The sequence below is a fragment of the Thunnus thynnus genome, chromosome 5, assembly GCF_963924715.1.
Source record: "Thunnus thynnus chromosome 5, fThuThy2.1, whole genome shotgun sequence".
Taxonomy (NCBI): Eukaryota; Metazoa; Chordata; class Actinopteri; order Scombriformes; family Scombridae; genus Thunnus; species Thunnus thynnus.
Genome location: NC_089521.1, coordinates 29,597,451 through 29,606,644, shown reverse-complemented (window position 1 = coordinate 29,606,644; position 9,194 = coordinate 29,597,451). Strand labels below are relative to the sequence as shown.

Genomic DNA, 9,194 nt, shown 5'->3' with positions numbered 1-9,194 from the left:
ACAGTTGTTTTAAGACAGAGTTGAACTTTTGTGAACCCATCCTTTAAGGTTTGGGAACCCTCGCCCTCATGGCGACAATAAAAAACTATGAGATTACGGTTAGGGGACGATCATGGTCATAGTTTAAAAGAAACAAATATTGACTTGAGGTTGGAAAAGGAAAATGAACAGTGATCTCCCATGTTAAAGTCCGGTAACCTGAGGTTATTGGGTGAATGTGAAGCTTAGAACATGAGTTTGTTTTAAGGACGAGCTCTTGGCTTATGACACCATCTTGCTTGTTGAAACCATTGCAGAACTCTGTCCTGTCAGATGAATAAAACGTGTGCTGCATACATTTCATTTACACCTGGTTACACCCAACCCTTTCAACAGAGAACCTCATGTCCCTGACACAGTAAAACCACCAGACTCAAAAGCTATAATGACTAAGTAAACTCAAAGAAACCTCTGTTCTTGTTAAGGGTTTATATACCATTACACTGAGTACATTCCCTCCTGCTGTTAATACGTCTGTCTATATTCTTGCCAAGATTAGCCATGGGTTGTAGCCTCCCCACTGTGTAACACATGGAGGAGTAAGATTAACGTTGTGAAAGTATGTCAAAACAGACAACGGGCCTGCAGTAAAGCAGGGGCAAGGCTGTACTCAATGTACTTCACATTCTTTGCAGTGCACCATTACGTAATGGGATGGTGTCACACTTTGTTCTGCGATTATACGCCGTCATTTTCTCTATAAGCATGCAAGACTAGTCATAATAATTAATAGTAAGATTATTGAAAATGATTCTGTGAAACGGCTTAGCACTGCTGAAAACACTTGACAACATATTTTCTGCATTGCCATGAATAGACCGGAATGATCACTTAACTGTAAAAGTGGTTCGTTTTTTCCCCTTAGATATGAATTGTGCTCATTGTGTTCAGCTATATGCAAATTAAAGTTCTATCAGAGCAAGAAATAATATGTCCTTAATATTGTATTATTGTTTGAATTGGTTCCACAACAATGCCAATAGTGTAACTAACCTTTACACTAATAATACAATATATGAAACAAATATGATATCTTATAATCTTAAAATAAGTTTTAAAAAACTTGCAATTCCAGGTGTTTCCTGAATCAGCCTCTAATCAGCTGTGTTTGATCTTGTTTCAAATATAAACCCTTATTTCTTGGCAATGTGTGAAATTTGTGAAAGATGTACTGAGAACAAGTAAGCACTTAAATGTACAAGGAGGTGTTCCAATATATGAGTCCATTATTCTATGTATCTTGACGCATGTGCGTCACCATCTTATCAGCCTACCCAACAGAGGAGAGGTTTTAATTGCCTTCCCTTTTTAAAATCTGCATTGATTAAAATGATTTTCTGGCCACCATACAAAAAGCTGTAAACACAACACTGTCATATTATCACCTTATAGAGATGTTATAGCGAACATGTTAGCAAACAATTAGCAAACATACACATTTAGAATGTATGGAACAACACTGTTATTCATTTGGAGTCATGTGACCTGGCAAATGTCCAGTATTCATCCTCCCTTTCACTCTGTTTTGGTCTCCGCTAACTCCTGATTTAAATGTCGCTCTTTAGCTGCTAAATGCTTCACTATATTCAAAGCTATTCACTAGCTTTGTCTGCATTTGTTGCGACTGTGCAGTGTTTTTATCAGAGCTTTTTTCCCCCCTGAAAACAGCTGCCTGCTACAGCTGGAAATGAAGTTGATGAGAGAGCTGGAAAAGAACCAAAACAGTGAAGGTGCCGTTTGGAAAACCAAAAACAATGAGCTGAAAGATGCTAAAACGCTCCACAAAGCTGAGAGGAACTGGAGAGTCGGGTGATAACTCTCTCTGGGTTCATCACTGCGAACAGCACCCTTCACTTCACATGTTGTCATTTGATCCATATAAAAAGCAGCATTGTTTTGTTCATTTCACCAGTATTGTTGCATGAATCATAATTGTCTCTGTTTAAAATATCTTGCACACAGATTTTAGATGGCAGTTAAACTTTCTGCTTTAAGATTTATAATTTACACCATTTACAATTTCAACTGATACCTGCCAGCCAATCAGAAGTGGATTTCTTGTTCTCCAAGGCTGAACAGGAGGCCAAATTACATTTTTGTTAGCTGTTGCTGTCAAAGGCCTTTAGACTGAATATAGAGTTCAGAAATCACACACAGTTATTATGAAACTGTTTCAGCTGCTTTCATTAATCATAAAGTATAGAAGAGGAGATCCAGGTGAGCGATCAGGACTAGCGATTTTTACGGTATATATACAGATCATGTATGATCATGAGTTCATTATTCTCTGCTCTGCACAAACAGGTTGCGGAGTCCCGGCTGAGCGGAGAAGCAGGTTTGAGGAGGAGGAGAAAACAGGAGGTGAAAGAGAGGTTCTAGGTGCAGGAATGTGTGGACTGCAGGTGGGCAGGTCGGTGATGTGCCGCTGAGAGGTCTGCCAGCTGCCATATCGCACAGATCTGGGGTTCATGACACGGGCAGAGGGGAGAGGTGTTGACGAGTGTAGATCACACTCCTGCGCTCCCAGACTGTGTCCACACCGAGCTGGCTGAATCTGAAAATACTTTTTCTCTCTTTTTGGCCGTCCATCAACACTAAGCCATTGGGTTTTTTTTTTTTTTTTTTGCAGACTCAAAATCTGCTATTCACAGTGGATAAATCTAAAAAGGGTTGCCTTGAATTTTAGTGTGGAGGAGGAAAACAATTTATTAAAAAAAAAAAGAGCATGTAATGCTGGTTTATAACTTTTTTTTAGTAAAGTTAACTCTAATCCTTTATGTGATCCATGATTTTAAAAATCAATATAGCCATGGGCAAACTAGAACTGCTGTGAGATGTGGTTGAAAGCTCCATAAAAAGTGGACCTTAAGGTAAGAATTCTTTTTCAAACTGTATTTACATGGCTGATTATGATTTATGTTTATTTTGTTTGTGTACTCCATTTGATTGGCTTTGCACTGCAGCTGTGCACAAATTACTGTTGCATGTGTGATTAGCAGGTAGCATTGACGGCCTGTGTTTGTTTTTTTTTATTTAATACTTGTTCAGTTGTCGCTCAACAGAAAAAAGAAAAAATGTGTTTAAGAGAACAACTGAATTATGAGTTCATGTTGGTGCACAGTTTTGTAGTTTTGTTTCAGTGTGAATGGACGACTTCTGTGGATGCAGATCTTTTACATGCAAACAGTTTGCAAAATTTGCCAGCTTAGTGTGAGTAGTCTTAATCACTGCTGCTCACTCGATTTTTCTCTCTCATATACACACACACACACACCCACACACACACACACACACACACACACACACACACACACACACACACTTGCTGACATACAGGGACTATGTTTTCTCCTCTGTTACACCTCCTGCTCCTGTAAAAAAAACAAAAGATCTTATTTTTCGCAGGGGAGCGTACTTTTGCTCACACGCACTTTTGTAAAAGGGGGGAGGGAAAAAACACCCACTCACATAAAGGTGCAAGTCAAGTAGATTTGTACAGCTGACTCTTAATCACAGTTCCACTCAAAAATCGCTCCACCAAACCTAAACTGTGAAACAAAGTGAAAACATTAAATGAACACAACACCCCCCATCCCCTGATCATAAAGACTCCCAGTGCTTTACAAGACATGCACACACACACATCACAAAAATACATGTGCAAACACACCCACACAGTCACACACAGTCATACACTGTAAAACAGGATACTGAAGGTCTCTGGATCTCAGCCAAAGCGAGAGGATCTGAATGGTGCCTGGCACTGACGAACATTTTCGCGTGCGCACCCACATCGTCACATGTGAGACGTCTCATTATGCCTTCTCTTGTCTCTTCATGCTTCATTCCGAATGCTTTTGTAACAAGAACAAAACAGGAATTCGACTCAGGTGTCAACAGTGCGTTCATGTCTTTGAGGTGAGTACACTGTCAGTTGACACTTGGCCAAAAAAAACAACTGTAACCTTTTTTAAATTAACTCTAAGTTGCCTGACATGAACTGGATCGTTTTAAGCAGCGCTACCAGCCATTTAAAAGTTATGCCTGCATGATTAGTGGAAGATTTTTAGTTGTGATTCAATTACAGAACATGCAGATGGAGAGCTGTGATTATTCATACTTACAGACTGATTGTGCACTGGGCAAAGTGGGCAAATAAAGCAGCGGATGTCTAAATATAGATGCTTGAAGAGTGCTTGAAAAAGTTCAGTAATGCAGTAATTTGGTGGTGATTCAGAAGGTGGAGAGAGAAGTCAGGCAACGGTGTCATCTGTGCTCAACGACCGGTGAGATTTCAGACTTCAGCTAGTGTACATATGTGCTGTGATGACCCCGCTGTGACCCTGCTGGAGAGGAAATTGTGTGGAATCACATGACAAATGGCGTCATAAACAAACCACAAGCTCAGCACTGAGGTGTGATGTAGCACACTCAGGTGACAGATGAGGAAAAGGCAACCTGCGTATTCACTTGTATGTTAAAATCTCTTCTTTTCAGCTTCGGTTTTTATCTGTTATTACTATTCCACTGTCATTTTATTATGTACACTTTATTCTATTTTATTATGTATTTTGGAATTATTGCTACTTTATTTTTAATTTCCCAACACCTCTTTTCAGGTGTTCCTTAAATTCTTTAATTTGATTTAATTGTTTAGTTTTTTTAATTCCAGTATTTTGCTATATACATGTTGCTATATAAATACTGTACACTTAATTGTAACTTAATTACCTTGGTTGGATTTTGACTGCCACGATTCTCAGCAGCACCGCACTGACCTAATTAACATAAACTTCATTTGACATTTCAGCTTATGGCTTCATAAAAGTGAATCATAACAAGGACACTCCCATTGTGTCTAAGTGTTCTATACTTTTCACCTCTGAAACCAACATCAAAGCATCTCAGCATGCGATCTCTCCAATCAACCAATAACTGCGCAAAAATCTACACGAGGAGGTTTGGAGCAGCAGCAGCAGAGACGGCACGCACTAACCTCCCCTTGAAGGCAAACAAGAACCTGGCTGACCTCAACTTGATCCTGCTGTCTGGAGCTACAACAAACCAGAGGAATAATGAGGAATAAAACTCTTTTTACTGCCACCCTGAGAGGAAGTCACTAAATGAGGGAGAGGGAGGGGAGCAGTAAAGCCAGAGGCTATCTGTCTGTTTACAACCCCTCATATAAAAACAAGAAAGAGAGGAACAGTACATTGAATGCCAGATAGATGAGTAGTAGGCTTAATGTTCTCTGATTTGGGAAACAGATGTTCTTGTAGCTTGTGCATTCAAAAGCTTGAATGGTGACTACATAACTCAAAACTTAAGTTGTTTGGTCATGTTGTGGTTAAATTGACTGGACGACGAACCTTATTGCAACATCAGGCTTAATGATGATTGGATTGTGTCCGCCTTGCATGGGAACACGATCTTGATATTGCTGTATTTCCTCTCTTTCCTTCTTTTATGCATGACTGTTTGATGTCCAGTATATGATATAAAACAAACATCAAGACTCCTATGTTTTATCTCTGGGAATACCGTGCTGTCAAGATACTAAATGTCTCGCCTATATTCAGAAAAGACACATGTAGCGAACACTGTTTTGTTTATTTAAGCAGCACCAAATAATCAGCATTGTACAGAAGAATCATGGGCAGTTTTATGATGATTTTCCATTTTCAAGTTTGCTTACCATTGATTTGTCCACAGAGCAAACTACATTGTCTGAGTGCAGTGGTCTCATGACAAAAACTGAGGTGTAAAGACGACAATTTGTGGTTTTGTGGGATGTTACTGGCGGGATTTCTTGGCCAGGCCGGCCACAGTGACTCCCTAGAGTTTTCACCGTGAAGTTGCCGGACAAACACTGGAGACTCCAAGAAGTCACTGCACACATTCTTACATTTCACTTTTTGTACAGATTAAACCAACAAGAAATAACGTGTTAATTAATGAGCTTTGGAGGTGCGGGTAGGGGGGTTTTTGGTACCTTTTGGACAGAGCCATGCTAGGTGTTTACCCCTGTTTCCAGTCTTTACGCTAAGCTAAGCTAATCGGCTGTTGGCTCAAGTCTCATATTGAGCAGACAGATACGACAGCCTACGAGAACCTGGTGACTACCAATCACACTCATTAATTCCCTCAGGAAATGGAAACGCTCAGAACTTCAATCAAAATGGAGGGAAAGCTGTTTGTTCGAAGCTTTGAGATTCCCTGAAATATAACTTTAATGAATCTGGAAATTAACTAAAATTGTCATGCACCATTATTTAGGCAATGGGAGATAATAAGGAACCAACAAAACTATGTATGCAAATGAAATGATTTTTCAGGCAGCTAAAAGTATGTCTGTTAGGAAAGATTGTAGTCATTGTAAAAAGAAATCAATGTTGACTGCAGATACCAAATTTGTCACAAACTGCAGAAAATCATCACACAACACAAATAATAAAATCAAATAAAAAGACCTTTTTAAGTCTTTTTAAGTAGAAATCCCGTGCCCAAGGTCAAGGAGAGGAAGGAAATCACATAGAGAAGCACAAGCAAGTGGTTACATTTAAGCAACACGTGACACTAGAATCACAAAAAGTTGTACTTCTACTCATCAAAGCACTTTGTGAGGAGGATGTTGCCGCTGTCACATTGTTTCTCTATGAATCATCAACCGATCTTAGTGTCGAAGTGTATCCTTTGGGGACTATGTACTTTTACTGTTTCTCTTGTGCAGGCTTAATGAGCTATAGTAGTCAGGGGTTTGGAGCAATACCTTTTAGGGATGTTTCAGGTCAATAAAAAGCCAACAACCAGCAGCTAATTAAAGAAGCTGGAATTGGAGTGAGGGGGTTCAGCTCAGGAAGCACCATGGCTACATTAGCGTGCTGTTCTCTTTCCTATTATGGCACCAGCAGTAGGCTGGTAATGAAGTAGCTGTGGCACAGCAGATGGGAGGTTTGCTAATGGTGGAGAGCTGCGGGGGTCGACTTCAAAAGAGCTGCTGGAGTGTAGTGTGGTGTGGAGGCTGTGTTGAGAGGAGGGGAGAGCTCGACTCTGGGCTTTTATGGGTAAGAAGAATGTTTGTGTAGTCTGGCTTGTTTAGTCTGGTCAGATAACAAGGAGCATTTACAGTACAATGGCCCTGTTGGGACTAGTTTGACTGTTTGATGTACAGTCTGGCAAAGAAAATGTGAGGAGAGGTCATGTTTCGTGAAGATAAAACACAAATGTGGTTTGTTTAAATTGCTCAGAAATGCACGACTTGACTGTTTTCATGTCCAGCACTGATTTTTCTTATGTTAATTATGAGAACCTTCCATTCCTTCTCCATCATATAATCAACCCTCCATGCTATATGCTTATCCTCAACCCTGATCTAATTTTAAACTGCGTCTAACCTGCTGCTGATTGTATTAACTAAAATACCACCATACATACTTATGTAGATCTATGCAACACTACAGCTGTTGCATAGCTGGCTGAACCTACTGACAACCTACTGGTAGCATAATCAGATATTTCCCTCTCACTTTAAACTGCATGAATACTTATTCCACTATCTCCAGGGATTACTTTCATTTTAGATAAATCTGCAAAGTTGAATAAAGCTTTTTTATGGCTCCAGGCAGCTGTGTGACATCTGTCTCAAATGATGTCACTTAAGGCAATGTTGGATAGGGCTGGAAAAACAAAAAAAAAATCTAATCTGGGGGTGTGGAGTTAGAAAGAAATGAAGTTTCCAGACCTCTGTAGTCTCCTCCTCCTCTGTTCTTCAGGCTATAGCTGCTAGTGGCTACATTAGCCGCTACGAACATTACACCTACAACCAAACTGTCAGCGGTCAAATTGCGTTGTGGGTTATGTAGGGTGACAAGGAAGAAGAATGCATGGAATTAAAAAGATATTTCTGGTTCTGCTGCCCCTATTACCTCTCTTTTTTAAACTGCCTAATGTATTCTTTTAAATTGAAACCAAAAATAAAATATTATCTTGGTGCATTATTTCTGTCCTTGTAAGTTTATGTATATGAGATAAGGATAGTGAGTAAGAGTGAAGACACACACATAAATTGGACAGACGCTCTAATGCATCCACTTAACATAAAACAAACACTCTGTTTCCTCCTCCTCTTTCTTTTTCTTCCTGACACACACACAGAGACACACACACACAAATACACACATACACACACACACACAGAAAGCCTTCGGGCCAGCCTAAGCAGGACAGTTGCTGAGGTAATGGCCCGCGGAGAGAGGCAGCCGTTCTCACCAGAGCTCCTCCTGCATTATTGAAAGGCCAGTTCATTCATGTCAACAGGAACTTCCTGCCTGCCTGAACAAGTGTAAGGGATACACACAAGGACCTGTCCGCCTGCACACTCAGTAACCGGAGAATGCCAAGGCCCGGCTGAGAGGAGCCGCCACATCCGCCGTGCCGGGCAGACAGAGTTGGGTTTACGCAGGTTGCGTAACCCACCAGGACTTGACACCGACAGTTGCAACAATGAAGTGTTTGAAATTGTCTCTGCTGTGATTTGTGATCAGGAAGCTGAGAAAACTGAAAGGAGGGTTTAGTTCACATGGCTTTTTCGGGAAGTTGTGAATGGATAGTTGGTGGTTCACTACTCAGTCAACAGAACAGTGAAGAGATATTACATTCTTTCAGCAAAGAAGAAGAGCAAATGCAACCCAATCCTGGACAATTAAAAGTAGCCCTAGAGTGTTAAAAAAAACGTAATCTAAATATGAATCTTAAACTCGAGTCCAGACCTAAAATATTTCTCCTGAAGAAGTGCAAAGTGGCCAAAATGTTGTCACTCTGGTGGATTATCCTATTTTTTTCTTATCTTCTAAGGAGTCCATCACCTGTCATGTTGTGAGAACAGTGTTTCTGAGATTGTGTTGATTAAAATTGCAGCCAAAATTCAATATTTTCCTGAGAACTTTTCTTTTTTTCCCCCTTCAAATTAAGAGCAAAAACATGTTGAATTAGTTCTGACCAGTTTTTTGTTGGGATTATTTTCTATCAAAGAACTGCGTGACTGTAGACTCTTCAGTCTTGTTCCTTTCTTTCTCGCTCTTTCACCAGCCTCTTCATCTTTGCAGGGATACAGCAGTCACGTTGCACCAAGAGCTTCTTTTACAACCAGGTAATGA

General features: G+C 40.1%; 1 long non-coding RNA gene across 1 annotated transcript; it reads left to right on the top strand.

Moving 5' to 3' along the window:
* Positions 1 to 3,472: 3,472 nt before the first annotated feature.
* Positions 3,473 to 8,944, top strand: LOC137183498 (uncharacterized). Its single transcript, XR_010928478.1, has 3 exons — positions 3,473 to 3,957; positions 4,850 to 7,103; positions 8,356 to 8,944. It is a non-coding gene; the product is annotated as an uncharacterized lncRNA (long non-coding RNA).
* The last annotated feature ends 250 nt before the right edge of the window (positions 8,945 to 9,194 follow it).